The sequence below is a fragment of the Lepisma saccharinum genome, chromosome 27, assembly GCF_977018435.1.
Source record: "Lepisma saccharinum chromosome 27, izLepSacc3.1, whole genome shotgun sequence".
In the NCBI taxonomy this organism is placed as follows: domain Eukaryota; kingdom Metazoa; phylum Arthropoda; class Insecta; order Zygentoma; family Lepismatidae; genus Lepisma; species Lepisma saccharinum.
In genome coordinates this window covers 37157984-37177039 of record NC_139255.1, presented here as the reverse complement: position 1 = coordinate 37177039, position 19056 = coordinate 37157984, and positions in this window count along the sequence as shown.

The window sequence follows — 19056 nt, the reverse complement described above, 5'->3', positions numbered from 1 at the left end:
AAAAGGGGGGTTGGAAACACTGACATGATTTCCCGGTCAAATAGATACCACGATGAAAGAAAATACCTTGACTAACGTTGGAAACCTTAGAAAAACTCATTTCCGTAAGTAGTTTCTTCTGTAAAAGTGAAGAAATGTGTCTCCGATGTATGAAACTGTTACCATAATAATAATAAAAAAAAAAACTGCTGAAAATAACTTGTTCTGCTCGTCCCAACACCTCATGAATGTAGTTGCACATTTTTTTTTATTTTGAGAATAATTACTGAAAATCATGGTTCCCATTGTATGAAGTTTTTTTTAGAAGCTATACAAGAGAATGAAAAGGTGCTTTCAGTACTGCAAACAACTGTGGGAATAACTTTGCAGTTCGGAGAAACCTTTCTGTGGAAAAAAAAACAACACTTCAGAGTGTGATCATTTCCACAATTTATCTATTTTAAGATGAACATTTTTGTGTTCAGTAACATTCATGTATCATGATACACACAGTACAGTAGTTACTGATATAACAGATTAATCAAGTCCAGTGAGATGTATGAAAGTAAGTAGTCTCTGCTGCACACTGTTTATGCTGTACTTCATTAAATACTAGTTGCTCATGTTATAAAACTATGCGTAATAACTACAGAAAGGAGGTATGGAGTAGCAAGGTCCAATATGAATTTTTCATTTTTGTAATGGTGCTCGTATGTCCTTAGGATAAAGCAGCCGTAGCTTCGGTCGACTTTATTTTTGCAAAGTGTACTCTCATTTATGTGGTGAGCACTCTAGCATGTTGGCTACTGAAATGTTAGTGTCACCAGGGAAACTATGTTACCCATTGGGCAGTTCCCAGTACATAATTTTTTAATAGTATTTGAACATGAAAACGCAAGAAAATTAATCCCACTGTACAGCACTGTAGAGCATTTATTTAATTTCTAGGAATTATCCACCTGTGCGCATGTTTTATGCAGAGTTTATAGAAGAGATACAAATGCAAAGTCCGGTATGGGACTTGGACGTGGGAAGTGTAATAAATATGGCACTTCTCTGTTTAAGTCTCGTATCAGCTGGCACAAAGTTCATCGTGGAGGGAAATAAATCAACATTTCTTCATTCATGTTCAGCTATTTAGTAAATGATGAGTATTTGGTTTTTAAATAAGCTGTTTTATGTAAGAGATATTGTAGATATTATTTTATATATATGTAGATATTATTTTTGTTAATATTTTCTGTGTATTTTTAAAGTAGAAATATTAATTTTCAATATTACCGGTTTTCATTCTTTCAATTGCTTTAAATGCTGAAAGAAGTCTTCAAGAAACAACTATTAATTTTCGAAAATATGTTTTCATACTTTTCTTTCAGTGTAAAAGCATATATGTATAGTAGGTGCTGCTACACTTGCTACAATAAGGTATGAAATTTCACTTCAACTTAATGGTCCGTGTCATGACAGTAAATTTGTGTTAAAGGCTGAACTTTTTCGTAGCATTCAACCTAGTACTTTTCATTTATTTGATTTTTCTTGGTAATTATTATATTTTTTTTCTGTGCAGACTAACCTATTTCTAATCAGTGCCATAAAGTATGTGAACTGATCCCTGACAGTATTGAAATTTTTATTATCGAATGGAGTGTAGTTGCTGTACACAGTAATTTTTTCCGTTTTAATATGTGGCAAACAAAATCTTTTTTATTGATCGGTGTAAAATCTTGCAATACGATCCTGTATAGCCGAAGGATCAATCAGGGAAAAAATATTTTTGCAAATATGGATTAGCATGACATAAATCATTCTGAATTCTTGTATACTTATTTCATTCTAGGAATTATCCACCTGTGTGCGTGTTTTATGCACACATCAAGATAGAAGAGATACAAATGCAAAGTCCGGTATGGGACTTGGACGTGGGAAGTGTAATAAATATGGCACTTCTCTGTTTAAGTCTCGTATCAGCTGGCAGAAAGTTCATCGTGGAGGGAAATAAATCAACATTTCTTCATTCATGTTCAGCTATTTAGTAAATGATGAGTATTTGGTTTTTAAATAAGCTGTTTTATGTAAGAGATATTGTAGATATTATTTTATATATATGTAGATATTATTTTTGTTAATATTTTCTGTGTATTTTTAAAGTAGAAATATTAATTTTCAATATTACCGGTTTTCATTCTTTCAATTGCTTTAAATGTTGAAAGAAGTCTACAAGGAACAACAATTAATTTTCCAAAATGTTTTCATACTTTTCTTTCAAGCATATAGTATGTATAGTAGGTGCTGCTGCACTTGCTACAATAAGGTATGAAATTTCACTTCAACTTAGTGGTCATCGTCATGACGGTAAATTTGTGTTAAAGGCTGAACCTTTTCGTAGTATTCAACCTAGTACTTCTTTTTTATTTGATTTTTGAGAAAACTTCCGAGAATTCTCTTAGTAATTATTATATTTTTTCTGTACAGACTAACCTATTTCTAATCAGTGCCTTAAGGTATGTGATCTGATCAGTGGCATGCCCAGGATTTTCGAAAGGAGGGGGTTATGTATACATTTTTTAGTAGTCAGCACTCATTTTGCCATTGATGTTCTTTTTTCTAGGGAATACTGGGCCAAAGGGGGGGTTATAACCCCCACGAACCCCCCTTGGCCACGTCACTGGATCTGATCCCTGACAGTATTGAAATTTTTATTATCAAATGGAGTGTAGTTGCTGTACACAGTCATTTTTTTCCGTTTTAATGTGTGGCAAAGAAAATATTTTTGATTGATCTGTGTAAAATCTTGCAATACAATCCTGTATAGCCGAAGGATCAATCAGGGAAAAAATATTTTTGCAAATATGGATTAGCATGACATAAATCATTCTGAATTCTTGTATACTTATTTCATTCCATTTCTCCACCCAAGAAAAAAAAGTCACCTATTTTAAGACTGTTATTTTCGTATGATGATGATTTTTTAAAAAAATGCTTTTAGAGAAAATTATATATTTCCGCTCAAAGTAATAATGCAATTTCAGGAAGTTTTGGTAATAGTACGTTTTCCATATAATTTTCGTATACTTTTATTTTTGTTTGATAGAAATCAATTTTAATGCGAAAAGTTTGTAATTAAACGAAAGCATTGCATATAATTAATTTCCGCCACTTCTAACTACGTTTAGTCAATTTGCGCGTATAATTTATTATACGTGCAAATCGGCTGAACGCGGTTAGAAAGTATCGGAACGCAAATGGTACGGAACACGATAGTGTTTTGTCGTTTCGAGCAATCCGCGAGTCCTTGCGCATAGCGTTCGTCTTCTGTTTTTTTCCTGACGGTGCTGCCGTCGGTGGTCGCGAGGAAACGACCTTCCAGTGCCGCCATACTGTCAACCATTTTTAACCCGCAGCTGTAACATCTTGTAGTAGTATGTCTATGGTTGGGACGAACTCAATACGTGCGTAGCGCCGAGCGGCGTGTTATTTGAGTATTATCGAGTGCGTTCTGCTGGGAAATAGTTTAATTGAACAAGAAAATGAAAAATGCCAATATTAATTTGAAAATTAGGTGAAAACATCTGCACTTGTTGCACTTGGCCAGCCGCCACTGCTTGGAACAGAGTTTGGATAAATGTACATGCAACACATTTATCAACAAAGATACGGTCTGCATGGTATTGTATTGTTCACCAAATCTTGATAACTGGAACTCAACTTCATCGATTCCGATTAACGGAGAATCCGCAGTGTAAATGGTGTAATGTAGATGAAAGTATAGAACACTTAATCAGTGAGTGCAAAATTAGAAAATCAACGTGGGAATATATCACGAAAATGATTAGTATAATATGCAGAACAAGCCAGAGGCAAATTACGATTGATCACCTTTTGTGTCCAAGTTTTACATATTACCCGAAAACAAAGTTAAATAGTGTGCAATGGATATTAGGGAATTATGCTTGGTTTATTAGTACCTATAAGAAACAGGATTTTCGTGAGAAATTTGAAATATATATGCATCAAGAATATCAGCATATTTCTTCATATGCTGTGCATACTACGTATGCAAATTTTTTAACTGTTATGCATACTATGTAAATAAAACCTAAAAAGTCTGTGTTTGTATTCTGAAAATGTAAAAAGGAAATAAAGGAAAAAAAATGGGTTAGCACATTGCGCTGCGACGCCAAGGGTCCCGGGTTCGAATCCCGGTCGGGCTTGGTTGTTTGTGAATGTCCATTCATCAATTTCATCATTTCATCACTCATTCCCATCTTCGCAAATTAGCCAAGAGCAGTGGCGTGCCCAGGATTTTTAAAAGGGAGGGGTTATGTACACTTTTTTCAGGTAGTCAGCTCTCATTTCGCCAACTTTTCCTACCTTTGATTTTCTTTTCTTAGTTATACTGGGACAAAGGGGGGGTTATAACCCCAACAATTCCCCCTTGGGCACGCCACTGGCCAAGAGGCACAAAACGCGAAGTAAAATAAACTAAATCAAATCAAATCAAAGCCACATATAATACAGGGTGGGCCAAAAGTCCCTTACCACCCCTTGCAAAAATCGTTTTAGTGGAAATTGATGAATAACAACCATGTGTGACCACATTAGGCCTAGGGGGAAGTCATAAGGTGGGGGTGCCCTTGACGGCGGCCATCTTGAAAGCCACCATCTTGGATACAAGTCCAGTTTTGTAAATGGGAAGGTAAGCATGCGATACATGATTTTAGGCTAGAATTTGATAAGGAAGACAATGGTGAAGTCGTAATGTTGAAATCTTCATTTGTTAAAAAGTTACAGGCATTCAAATGTTGGAATCACACCTTCATTTTTTATTTGTTACAGGTGCCTAAATCATGCCACTAACCACAGAGGAGAGGAAAGAGTTAATAAGGGCATGGGGTGGAAGGAGTGCAAGGGTTGTAGCAGCTGAATTTAATGAACGGCACCCAGATCGACATCCTGTGTCTCATGTGAGTGTCGCCATCCTCTTCCAGAAATTCATGGATACTGGTTCAGTAGCGGACAAACCCAGGTCTGGAAGACCCACTACTGCAACAGACGAAGGCACAACCATAGCAGTGTTGGCATCTGTTGCAACATCACCACACCGCAGTACTCGTCGCCTCTCAGCGGCATGTGGTGTCAGCCGTACATCCATCAGACGCATCCTAAAGAAAAACAATTGGCATCCGTACAAATTGCAACTTCAACATTATTTATCAGAAGACGACCCAGATCGACGCCTGAAATTCCGTGACTGGGCAGTTGCCCAACTTGAAGAAGATCCCACATTCGCCTCAAAAATCCTGTTTTCCGACGAAGCGAATTTTTATGTGCAAGGAGAGGTCAACAAACAAAACTGTCGCTATTGGTCCGCTACCAATCCTCACTGGGTTGACCCCTGTAAATTGGTAGGAGCTGGTAAAGTTATGGTGTGGTGCGGCCTATGGGGTACCAAACTAATTGGTCCATTCGTCATTCCTGGTAACCTTAATGCTGATCATTATTTGGCAATGTTTCGTGATCTCATCCTGCCGTCCGTGTTGTCCGAGCATGGCACATTTTCCTTATTTTTCCAACAGGATGGTGCACCTTCCCATTATGGATTAAGCGTCCGTGATTATCTGCTTGAACAATTTCCTGGACGGTGGATCGGGCATCGTGGTCCCATTGAGTGGCCGGCACATTCATCCGATCTGATTCCATTGGATTTTTATTTATGGGGTCATTTAAAGGCCAAGGTATACGCCATGAAGATCAGGAATGTTGCTCACCTGGAAGAAAGGATCTTTGCAGCCTGTGCTGATATTTTACCTGACACACTTAGCAGGGTCATGGACAATTGGGGTGAACGACTACACACGTGCGTGGCGCTGGAGGGTGCTCACGTAGAGCACCATATGTAAAAGTGTGATTCCAACATTTGAATGCCTGTAACTTTTTAACAAATAAAGATTTCAACATTACGACTTCACCATTGTTTTCCTTATCAGATTCTAGCCTAAAATAATGTATCGCATGCCTACCTTCCCATTTACAAAACTGAACTTGCATCCAAGATGGCTGCTTTCAAGATGGCCGCCGTCAAGGGCACCCCCACCTTATGACTTCCCCCTAGGCCTAATGTGGTCACACATGGTTGTTATTCATCAATTTCCACTAAAACGATTTTTACTAGGGGTGGTAAAGGACTTTTGGCCCACCCTGTAGAATCTGACCTGTAGAATCTGATATGATATAAAATAGAATAAATAATATAATGATTATATAAGAAATATAATACAGTATACCAAGCACAGAACATTGATACATAATTAAGATTAATACTGTGGATCCTTAGATCCTTTAGCCTCACAAAGTGAGGGTAGTTACTAGACTGGATGATGGCTTCTTCTTCAATCTCCTTTCTTCGACTTGGATTTAGTCTTCCGCATCTAGAGGTTTCTGGACGTCATCCAATGGATAAATGTAAAGTTCATGACAGATCCGTGGATGAAGTTTCGCTAGTCCATGGTCCATTTCCAGGCTTCTTGGAGTGATCACACTCAGTATCCACTTATCACACTTTACTTTTAAATCTACACTTAGGGATACTCATACAGTCTTCCACGAATACACTATCCATTGAGGTCCACTAAGGCCAAGTGCGGACCGTCTTTTAGTCCATGACGGTTCCTTGGTTGTTATGTCTGCCAGCACCAGCCAGAGTTACGTTGTTGAGTTTTCTGGTATGGTCCCTCGTAGTGATTTTACATAGAATTTCCATTGTTTAATGCTGTAGGGCCCATTTCATAAAATTTCACTTGACTGGATTCTTCAGACACTTCCAATTCTTGATATTGGGATTTCCTTTCCAAGTTACTGATTCTGCTACTCTTCCTTCTTGATAGAGTGAGTTGAATTGTGTCTTCATTACGCTGCACTCTCAATTCTGGGATGTAGTAGCTCTCCTCTTCTAAGGTTGAGATTTTCTCTGCCAGACTATTGATTCTCAACGCCACATTTCAAACACTGGTCATTGTGACTTAAGTTAAATCGCTTGAAGTAAGACTTGTATGGTCCATGGCCAGAAATCAAATGGTTTGAAAAACTTTTTCCTTATCCTCACATCAGGAAGATATCTTCTGCTGTGGATTGATATTTGCTGTTGACTCCATTCTGCCTGCCACTTATCCCATAAACATGAGTCTATTTCAGCAAGGGTATTAATCTGGGTACCCAGAATTCGGTTGGTCTTCATGTAATTTCCTTTTTTCCACCAATACCTCGAGGCATTCCTTTTAACCTCCAAGTCGATAGGAAGCACTTCTGCAATCGCTATGATTGATGTTGTGGATATAGTTTTAAAGGCTCCGAATATTCTCATTAATACATTCCGTTGTGAGGATCTCATTTTATTAATCACCTGTTGTTGGTCAGTGAGATGAACCCATACTGATGCTGAATAGCATACTATACTCAAGAAGATCGATCTATAATATGTCATCGATATTTATTGTGGGAGTTTGTAAGTTTGTTTCCCCATACTGAGGATCTTGTGAAGCTGAACCTTAGCTTTCCCAACCACATTTTCAACATGCATTCTTAGCTTAAATTGGGCTTGCAAAGTTATGCCTAGGTATTCAATATGCGGAGCTACTTTAACAATTATATTAGCTCTCTTAATAATAGCTGGTCTTTGAAGTTTCCCTCTTAACAGAACATGATGGGATTTTTCAGTTGCTATCTTCATTTTCGATGTTAGGGTCCACTTCTCGACTAGTCGTAGGGCTTCCCCTGCATGGACTTCTATCTCTCTGCGATTGTTTGCTTCTATATATATCGGCATATGCCGTTACTTCTGCCACATCCTTGGATTCTTCAAGAGAGTATAATAATGGTTCCAAAGTAAGGTTCCAAAGAACCGGGCCCAGAACAGATCCCTGTGGGCATCCTTTATTTATTTCTCTTTTAACTGTCTGTTGAGGTTCTTTAAACTGGACAGATCTGCCATCTAAGTAGTCCCTTATCAAGTTGTACAATGGTCTGGGTGTTTGAGCCTCTCTTAGAATTTTCAATATGTACGGCCACCACACATTATCAAAAGCACCGCTTATATCAAGTGTGATGGCCAGTACATATTTATGTGAATTTTCTTGGACGAATGTCTGTACGTGTTGTATTGCATCCTCTGTTGAACGTCCATGGGTAAATCCATACTGTTTTTCTGACACCCCAGTTAATGCTCTTCTCTGGTTCAATCGCTTAACTACTAATTTTTCTAAGATTTTGCCCATTGTATCCAACAGGCAGACTGGTCGAAAGGATTTCGGCTCTTCAGGATCTCTATCTTTGTCTTTCATCAAGACAATCAGATTGGCCAGTTTCCAGTCCTCTGGAAACTCACCAGCTGCCAGACACTGGTTATAAACTTGTTGCAGACTTCACAAATATCCATGCCCAGGCCAGGATTTAAACCCGGGACCCCTGGCATCGTAGCGCGATGTGCTAACCACTTCGCCACAGGAGCCTGCTGTTCATCGAAGGAGTAAAATGTAATTGTTGTTCATGTTTGTGCTACTACTTCAAAACTTTTTACACATCTGTAATAAACCAGTGATTTATACTCACTCCCTCCTGACCAAAATTCTTCAACACTCCCTAAAATTTTTCATAAAGGCCCAATTTATGGTCATTTTTGCTCTAAGTTTACCCTTACACCCACTAAACACAACTTACACCTCTCCTGATAGAACATTCTGCATAAACTTGGGAATCAGTGTGAAAATAATACATCTTTGACCTCCCCGGTGATTTTGTGGTAACATTGTTAGCTTGTAATCATTTGCAAAACGTGGCGAGCTTTTAAGGTTTATTAAAATTTACAAGTTAATGGTACTTTCATCAGGCCCGTAGCCAGGAATTCTTTGTGTGGGGGGGGGGCAAAGTCAATTCTAGAGGGGGCAAATTTTTAATATATTGTGTCGCATTTGCAGATATAGCAGGGTACACAGAGGCACTTGGCCCCTCCCCCAAAAGAGACAAGTAACAGAAACTGCAACAAACAAAGAAAACTTCGAGCAACATCAAATAGCAATATTTCGATAATGACATTTCAAAATTGCCAAAGAATATAAAGTTTAACATAAATGGGCTAATAGGGACTGTATCTACGTACTTGATATTTACAGGTCAATAATGTTAATATGTACCAACAGTTTTGGGCCTCTCTGCAGAACTGATTAAGGGAGTCCTTTATAAATCATGCTTCATAATGATTCCCTCTTAGTTTCCATTATGCAAGATTTTTACGCACAAAAGGAATCTAACGAAAAACACCACCATTGTGTTGTGTTATGCAAGAAAAATCGAATTAATTAAATAATAATGGTTACATATTATCTACACTTTGATGACTTGTGTAAAAATTTGTAATACATTTTTTTTGTACTTGCTAAATCATTTAAACATGGGTCCCTTAGACCCCACAGACTTTATTTCCTTCAAAGGGGAGAGACTTGCATCACTACAGACAATGTTTGCCTACTGGTTACGTTAACCATTTTGCAAAATATTGTGTGAATTGTATTATATTATAGTTGAAATACATGTTTTGACACCTGACAAACAAATAGGAATACTTTGATTGATCAATGACTTTTTGGATTACAGTGTCATTAATATTTCATATTAAGTTCCATAGAAAGAAATTGTTTTAATAGGGCACAAATAATTTTACGGGGCGCCATGTCATTCTCTTTAACATTAATATTATTATTATTTTTTTTTCATATAGATTGTTTGGCTCCAAGGGCAGACTCCCGCCGCCCCATAGCTATGGCTCTGAACTTGGACTAAGGAACACATGGAAACTAATTCCATCATGAGTACCCAATTGTTCTGCTATTCTTAGATTCTCCTAGTCTTATTTTTTTTACTTCAATGTTTGCTTCCCCTAGAATGGACTTCCGTCCAAGGTCGGGGGGGATAATGTCCCATGACACCTTTGGTTGCGGCACTGTTTATGAGTGTCTCTTCATCAATTTCACTTCATTACTCATTCTATTATCAAAAGGTAGACTTGGGAAACAAAAATGTAAGCAGTTCAAACTTCATAGCAACAGATCCAAGAAAAACATCCAAACACATTAGGCACCTTTTTAATACAAGACTGCTCAAACTGTCACAACGTTCTAGATACTGAAAATTGCAAAATCATTTCCCAAAGTCTGAATCTGGACAGGAATTTTTCCTCCCAATCCTGATACAACATTGTACAGAATCCCATACACCCTAATAAATCACAAAATCAATAAGTGTCTTTGTTATGTTGCTAGAGTAACACATGATATAATTGTAAATATTAGTGAGAATTCCAGGTAGGAACGTGAAAAATAATTCAAAGTAACTTACTTGTAACATGTATGATTTATCTTTTTTCAACTGAAACACATATTTCCTTAACCCTTCGTAACCCATGCGGCAACACAGAGTGCAACCTTTTTTGAAATTTTCAATTTTCCTTACCTGCGTAATAATGGTTGGGAAAGAACTAGGGATCCTATCTACACTATTCCCACAATATCATAGAGGAGTTTGTGCTTTTTTTCTGGTGTTCTTTCAGTTGCATACACACTTCTGAAGTGACTGGTCTCCCTTAGGCAGCATTCAGTACCACATGCGGGAAAGTCTCCTACCTTAAATAATAGCATGCCAGCCATTAATTTGGCAGAAATAAGAACAGAATGATGGTACGTTGTTCGAAATGCAAATTATTTACATGCAGAAACCATTGCAGTACCCATACAAAATGCGTTATTTTCAAAATAGCAATATTTAAAAGTTACAACATTTGGTTCCTTTTATTTCGGTCAGTTTTTTTTTTTTTTTTTTTTACTTAGGAGAAACATATTGAGATGTGAACATTTTAAAAATATTTTGTAAGTTTCTTAGAGTTGTGTTTTATATATTTGATTGCTTTTTGTGGGAGTCGGTAAGATTGTGACAGAATTATAGAACAAATAGTTCCTCTCCAAGCCCATATAAGTTGTACGATTGCAATTAGTTTTTAAATATACAGTAGAGCGTCGATTATCCGAAGTAATTGGGGGACATGGGTGTTCGGAAAACTGGTTTGTTCGGATAATCGAACTGTACATGTTTATTTGCCAAAAAGAAGTACTGTACAGTAAATTTATTCATAAAAACAGGCATCTCTTTAAGTATTACAAAGTAACGTACAAAGGCAACTTTAGTAGGAATATATAGTATGTGGTACAGTTTATTAAACAAAAATATGTACATATTACATACGCATTTTGCATGAACAATACACACAGTACACAAAATTAACGTTTAAAAAAATCCTTTATTTTGGTCAGCAGCGCCTTATGAAGGCCCCATTAGAAGCAATGTTCCGCCAGCGGTGGCTCAGTGCGGCGACTACTGTGGGAAACTTGGTTTGGGAGTGAGGGGGATGATGGACGGTAGGGTGGGAGAGTAACAGGTGCGAGCGAGTACACAGTTCGGTTAAGCGGTCGTTCGGTTGACCGACGTTCGGATAATCGACGCTCTACTGTATGTTAAAAAAATTTAAAAAATACGCTGAAAATTTTGTGAATGGGGGAGTTAATTTTTTAGTTCCTTCAGTATAAGGCAAAGTCTTAATTATTTTTAGAATAATATTTTGGTGCATTTGCTTGTAATTCTATGAGATACTTTCTCTCATTTTTTAAAGTTTAATTCCTTTAATAGCTAATAAAAATGTCCGAAGCGGACATCTTTGCGTTCACATATATTTCACTTGATTTCTAGTAAGTGCCAGCACGAGACATTTGTGCTATAGTTCGACCACAAGGAAAAAAACCTTCCGTCAAAAGCGTTCACGCATCTTCCCTGCCGTTATCGGTACTCGGGGCAGTGTTGCCAGGTCAGACTTGAAAAAATCGGGAGATTGTTCCTTGGGAAACCAGATTTGCAGCAACATCCGACGATCTAATAGTAGCGGATGAACGACCTTCTCGGGGGCAGGGCGGCATAGGCGTGTGCACTGGGGGGCAAGGGGACGTCCACAGATTTTTTTTCTAGCGAGGGGAAAACAATGTATTTTTATCAGGTGGGTAAACGAGGTATATTACCCCGTAATAATGTTGCCCTCTCATAAAACACCACTTGAGTTTGAAATTATCACGTTCCTACATCCCTATTATAAAAATGGATGTAAATGACTGTGACTGAAATCAACTCATACGTCTGAAATAATAGGTACTTTAATGTCAACATTCATTTACCACAATCTTTCAAGTCGAATGCTAACAATAACAAATCAATTTGATTTCTACTGGTGTTCGGTGTACAGCTATCGTTAGGGGTGGGCACGCATCCTGCACCATGAGAACCATAATGCATTACGTATGTGAAATATATTTGGTGAATTAGACAGCATGTCTTCCTCAATAATTCAAGATAGCAACGCATATGCTAGGTTGCAACCTATCCTCCCCATCTGCTAGAAATAAATAAACACACACACACACACACACACATACATGTATAAAATAATTTGACCACGCTACGAAGTCAGTGTTTCTACCTAATAAGGCAAGGACGTTTCACTGTGTTTGTGTTACTTCATCTATTTCATCAGTTTTTCATTCATCCACATTGTCGTACTTACCCGTAGAGGCACAAAAGCGACGTAAAATAACTAAAATAGAAATAGGTTTTCGAGTGGGATAAAATACAACCATCTAAAAATAGTAATGTAGTAATAGTAATAAAATAATAATAATATCCTAGCACAATTGAGTATCGTTTGGCATAATTTCACAGTTCAATCAGCAGTTTTCATGGCTGACTGGAGTTCCACTCTACCTCTCCCCTCCATGTTCAAGTAAGATGAGCATGAAACGTGTTTTTGAGCAGGCCGTTGGAGGTTCCATAGCAATAGTTTATTAAGGAATTCTCCCGAGAAATCAATAGGTCTGGCAACATTGACATTGGCCACGCCGAAGGCTCCTTCCCCCTGTCCTTTTCCCCACCCGCCAGCACGATGAGGTTCTGCGCAGGTTTCTTTCCTTGTGGTTCCACTATACTATGAGGATGAGGATGACGGAGGGTTAATTCAAATTATGTAATGCTCAAAATGTAGGATATGTCCAGGAAAAAGAGGACATCTTGTAACCCTAGATATGTTTGAACGTAAGTCTTTGTCACGTAGTCACCATGCAGAGCCACACATTTCTGCCAGATTCTTTACATTACACAATCCATCATCATAGAAGTCTTGGAATTGCCTTGGGAACGCCTGTTCCACTAACACATCATCACTTATGTTATGAAATCACCCACCACAAATGGGCTTCATCATCTCAGGGAAGAGAAAGAAATTGCTTCATGGGGGATCAGGTGAATAGGGAGAATGGAGCAAGAAACTGGCAGAAATGTGTGGCTCTGCAGGGTGACTATGTGACAAAGACTTACGTTCAAACATACCTAGGGTTACCAAATGTACTCTTTTCCTGGACATGTCCTACATTTTGAGCATTACACACGGTAATTTGAATTAACCATCCCATCATCAGCATCCTCATAGTAGCACAAATGTCCTGGGTGTGGCACTCGTGCCACCCTATCAAACCAATGTTATTTACATCAATTATGGATGCAAATCAATGTTCAATTACACTAACACATAGCCATGTCCAGGGCTCGAAAAATCCCGGTCGCCAGGGCGACTAAAAATTTCAGACTGGCGACTGTGATCTTTTGGTATAATATGTACGAAATTTTGATGATTCTAAGTTCAAATTGCAGTACAGCATTAGTTAGCAAATTCTTTTTTTAAAAATCAACGTTGTAAACATTGCAAAGAGTGAGTAATAATTTCTTACTCCTTGTCCCCCAACACACCATTTCCTGTTTTCTTGAATGATTTAGCGATGTTTTGAATTCCGTGATGTTCAGCTTCTTATACAGTGTGTTTCAAAAGTTACACAACCCAAACTTTGAAAATGTATATCATGAAAACAGTAAGAGATATTTACACCAGGTTTTCTGCATTATAAAGTCTCAGCCATTGAGATACGAGGGTCACTATTTATATTTTGAGCCTAACAATGAAAAAACAGGAATTTGGTATTGAAAACTGCTTTATTGTTTTTCGAAGTATTCTCCTTTATGGTCAATACACTTTTGCATTCGTTCGAACCATTTGTCAAAGCAGTTTTTCCAATCTTCTTGAGACACCTCCATAATATGGTTTTTGAACGCATCAACGGCATCTTCCGCTGACGAAAATCGTTGTCCACGCAATTTATTCTTCACATTCGGGAACAAGAAGAAGTCATTGGGTGCCAAATCAGGACTGTACGGCGGATGACCCATCAATTCGATTTTTTGACTGTTCATAAAGTCGGTTGTTAGACTAGATGTGTGACAGCTGGCATTGTCTTGATGAAGAATGATCCGACGGCGTTTGTTTGTTTTCCGTATTTGACCGAAGACCTCTGGCAAACAAATTGTTGTGTATCATTCAGAGTTGACCGTTCTACGTTCCTCTAAAGGCACGTTAACATTTTTCAAGAAATGCACTTTTGAAAGATAAATACGTAAGAAATTATCGAAGGGCCATAATTAGATGTCTGATAACTGATGCCATATCAATCTGTCATTTCCGACCAATATTGGTCATGTGCAACATTTGATGGATTTTTTATTGGCGACTTTATGGGTTGAGTGAAAAGTGCCATTTTTGGGACATATATGGCAGTGCTAGCAGGTCGAAATATTGTCAACAGACGCACGCCACATGTGTGTAAGTATTGGCTATATATTTACGTGAAAAATCATAAACCAAGATTTTGTGCCGAAATTGGAGTCTTGAGAGAATCGTAGTCTGCCTCTGGTTACACTGAATTCTCTTTGCTCACTTTCGACGCTACTATGCCTGATCTTTTAATTGATTCAGCGTGGCGTATTCTTTGGAGCAGCACGTGTGCATTGCTGAAGAGTATTTTACTACTCATTCTTACACTCATGTGCAAGAGGTTTTCCAAAAAAAATTCCCTGCTTCTGCTGTACCTCACAAAGCAACTGTTTTACGACTAGTCCCACAAATTGTTGAGTTGGTATTATTATTGAAGATTAGCACACACACAGGAGATGTACTACGCAGAAATTTTCAGCGAAAAATGCAGGCTCGACCAGGACTCAAACCTGGGTCTCTGGCGTACTGTACGATTTCTCTAACCACTGAGCCGGCCTGGCCTCGCCTGATCTCTCGCTGTCGCTGTTTTACCTATGTGGAATCGTCTCTGCCAGTGCTACAGTAGACTTCGACATTGCCTGGTTCCTCCCAGCGTAGAGATGTTAATGTATTTTTTGCTGAAAATTTCTACGTAGTACATTTCCTGTGTAAGGTTGATCTTCAATAAATTAATTTCTCTAGCTTCGTTTATAAATTGCAATACTTCGACAAAAGTAGATGGAAATTTCCAGGGGGGGTGGACCGACCGGTTCGACCCCCCTGCCAACGCCCATGATCGTGAGGAAAATATAGTTGGCATGACTTTTGCTGTATCCCTCGTATATCCACATAGCTCAATAAATTCATAGTGATAATTAACCTTTAAGACAACCTCGTTAGCCAAACCTCAATCCTAGAAGAAACAATAATGAGTTTGGCTATTCACGCCAATGTTGAACCCTTGCCATGACCTTTGATGTTACAAGATTCATTCACTAAGAGGGGGAGAACACAGCATTCCTTTGTGCTTGCATCAAATAATTTCTAGTTTGAACTGTGGTGTCATTGTTGACCTGATACATCTGTTTCTTAAACATCTGGGATTATTAAAAACATTGGGGAAGTACCCAGAAAATGGGGGAAGGGAGCTGCTACACCACTAGTTTCAGTTCTTATAGTTCTTATTTTTTTCCTGCATTTGTCCAGTAGGCCACGTGTAACGCTGAAGAACAACTAGTGTGCCAACATGCAACATAATTTACCAGCATTTGTTAAAAAAATCAGTCCATGCTTTCCAATATCACGCACAATAAAACTTATGCATGAATTGATGATTTGACATTTACTATGATAGAGATGCACATGAAACAGATTTGCCTCCATTAACTAACTAACTAACTCTCTAGCCTTCTTAAACCCGCAGGTTCATGGCCTTCCATCTGTCCCTATCCTGAGCAAAATCTATATACTCTTTTCCATCCCTATTGATTTCCTTTAGGTCCATCTCAACGTTGTCTCTCCATCTTCGTCTTGACCTTCGTACAGGTCTCTTACCATCAGGTTTCCCAACAAGAATCCTGTGAACTCATCTTTCCTCTCCCCTTCGTGCCACATGGCCTGCCCACCTAAGGCTTCTTGATTTAATTATTCTAATAATATCTGGACATAAAATACAAATTATGTAACCTTCTCCACTCACCACTTCTCCAAAGATTTTCCTAAGGATCTTATTTTCAAATACTCTCAATTTATGTTCCTCTTTCAATGTAAGGGACCAAGTTTCACATCCATATAATACTACACGCAAAATTACTGTTTTGTATATTTTAACTTTTAGTTTCTTAGATATTAAATGAGAAGACAAAAGTTTATGAAGATAGAAGTAACATGCATTTTCTGAATTAAGCCTCGTTTGTATTTCCTCTTTAATATAATTTTCATTTGTTAATATTACTCGATTTGCCCCCTTTAACTGTAAATAATTTATCTTTGCTTGTAATAACCAGGGAACGCATTTATATGTAAATACATATTTATGTATGAAGCTGAAATCAGTTATTTTGTATTATCTTGGCGCACCATGGCATGTAGACTCAAAAAATCAGTTTTTATTTTCCATATTTGTATACTGGGTTTTCGGTAATTGTTGTAATCGATCTTGGTGAATGACACGGTGAACACAAATGCACGACATTGTTGAGAAACTCAACAAGTTTTGTTCCCTGTGTGTTTCATAGACCTCTGGTTCCCGATCCTACCACTAGGCGGCAGCTTTCCAAAATGGCGGGTATTACTAGTGAGAAGGCATTCTGTGTCCTTGAATATCACGCAATGAGGTCCATTACAGTTGTGCAACGACATTTTCGTGCACGATATCGGAAAGATGCACTGTCAGACAATTCAATTAGAAGATAGTATGCACAGTTCAAAGAAAAAGGTTGCATTTGCAAAGGCAAAAGCAGTGGTCGACCATCATAGTCGGAACATGATGTGGAGCGAGTTCGTGAAACCTATCTACTGATTTCATGGTGATTGCGGTAAACGCGGTTTAAAATTACTTACGTGAAATTTAGAAGATTTCGTACTTCCGCATTGCACAATTTAATGGTTCAATCCTATTAATTTCGAAGATCCACTGTCTTCATTCACAAAAGGGTACGGCGTTTGAAGCGGAGATGGTACCGCGTCACTACAATGTTTGTTCCCGGGCAGACAACAAATGTTGGTGCATAAAATCGGACAAGGGTAACCATTTATAAACACCACCGCCGCCCGGGAACAAACAATGTAGTGACGAACAATGTAGTGACGCGGTACCATCTCCGCTTCAAACGCCGTACCCTTTTGTGAATGAAGACAGTGGATCTTCGAAATTAATAGGATTGAACCATTAAATTGTGCAACGCAGAAGTACGAAATCTTCTAAATTTCACGTAAGCTATCTACTGAGCCCAAAGAAATAGATTCCTGCTGGATCCAAGTAACTAAACATTCCAAAGACAACATTATGGAGTGTTCTACGAAAATGGCTAAACATGAAACCATACTGCCTAAGTCTGCAAAAAAACACGTAACGACCGTCATGTACAGGAAACATTTGCCAGTGATGTGCAAAATCTCATGGCTGACGATGACAATTTCATTGTGAATTTAGTTTCCACTGATGAGGCGACATTCCACCTAAGTGAAAAAGTACACACACACAATGTGCACATATGGGGAATGGAAAATCCTTGTTAGTTTGTTGAGTTGGTTCGCTATTCGAAAAAGTGAATGTTTTTTGTGCTGTGTCACGAGAAAAGGTGTACGGTCCATTCTTCTTCAATGGAGAAAATGGTTACGGGATTGACATTCCTGGATATGTTGAATGAGTGGCTATTTCCTCAAGTGGAAGTAGATTCTAACACCTTCATCATGCAATTGCATGGAGGCCCACCTCACTACCACTGTGAAGTGCGATCATTGCTCAACAGAAAATTATCACAATGTTGGATTGGGCACGGGAGTTATGACGATGAAAACTTTTATCATGGCCACCTCATTCCCCTGACCTTTCTCCTTGCAATTTTTTCCTCTGGAGGTACGTAAAATATACCGTTTACTATCCTCCATTACCCACTACCATTGAGGAACTGAAAACACGCATAACGAATTCCATCAATAGTGTTACACGTGATATGCTATCGCGAGTGTGGACTATTGCTTAGATATCTGCAGGATATCGCAAGGTGAGCACATGGGACATTTGTGACTTTGTCATACAAACTTGATGAGTTTTCTAACATTTTGCAAAAAAATGCATGTATCTATCTTCATTACGTAAAATACAGTGCTTGTTTGTAACCCTGACAAACATTTAGCCTGTATTTATTACATTTTGGACCATATTTTAGTTATTTTTTATATACAGGGTGTCTATAAAAGAACTCCAGGGGTTTTAAACAATCATGGCACACAAGCGGTATTAGGTAACTCAGGTTAGTTAATTACTTTGAAATCAGTAGCTCATCAAGTTTTATTCACGCCGTTTGGAGTTTATTCCAACAAAGGTTGGCAACGCTGTGCAGCGTTGACCTTGAAGTGGCCGAGCCGAGCCGAACCCAGTCAGTGCATTTCAGGGCAATGGCGTCGCCACAACAGAAGGCACAGTGTGCGATATGACTTGTAGAAACTGGCTCTGTTATTACTGTACAGCGGAACTTTCGACGCGAGTATGGTGGTGTTGCGCCTTCGGACAAAACCATTCGTCAATGGCTTAAGGTGTTTAAAGAAACTGGAAGTGTTCTGAAACAAAAGTTGCCAGGTAGGCTGTGTGTTTCTGAAGAGGACATGGAAAGAATTCACACTTCATGCGTACA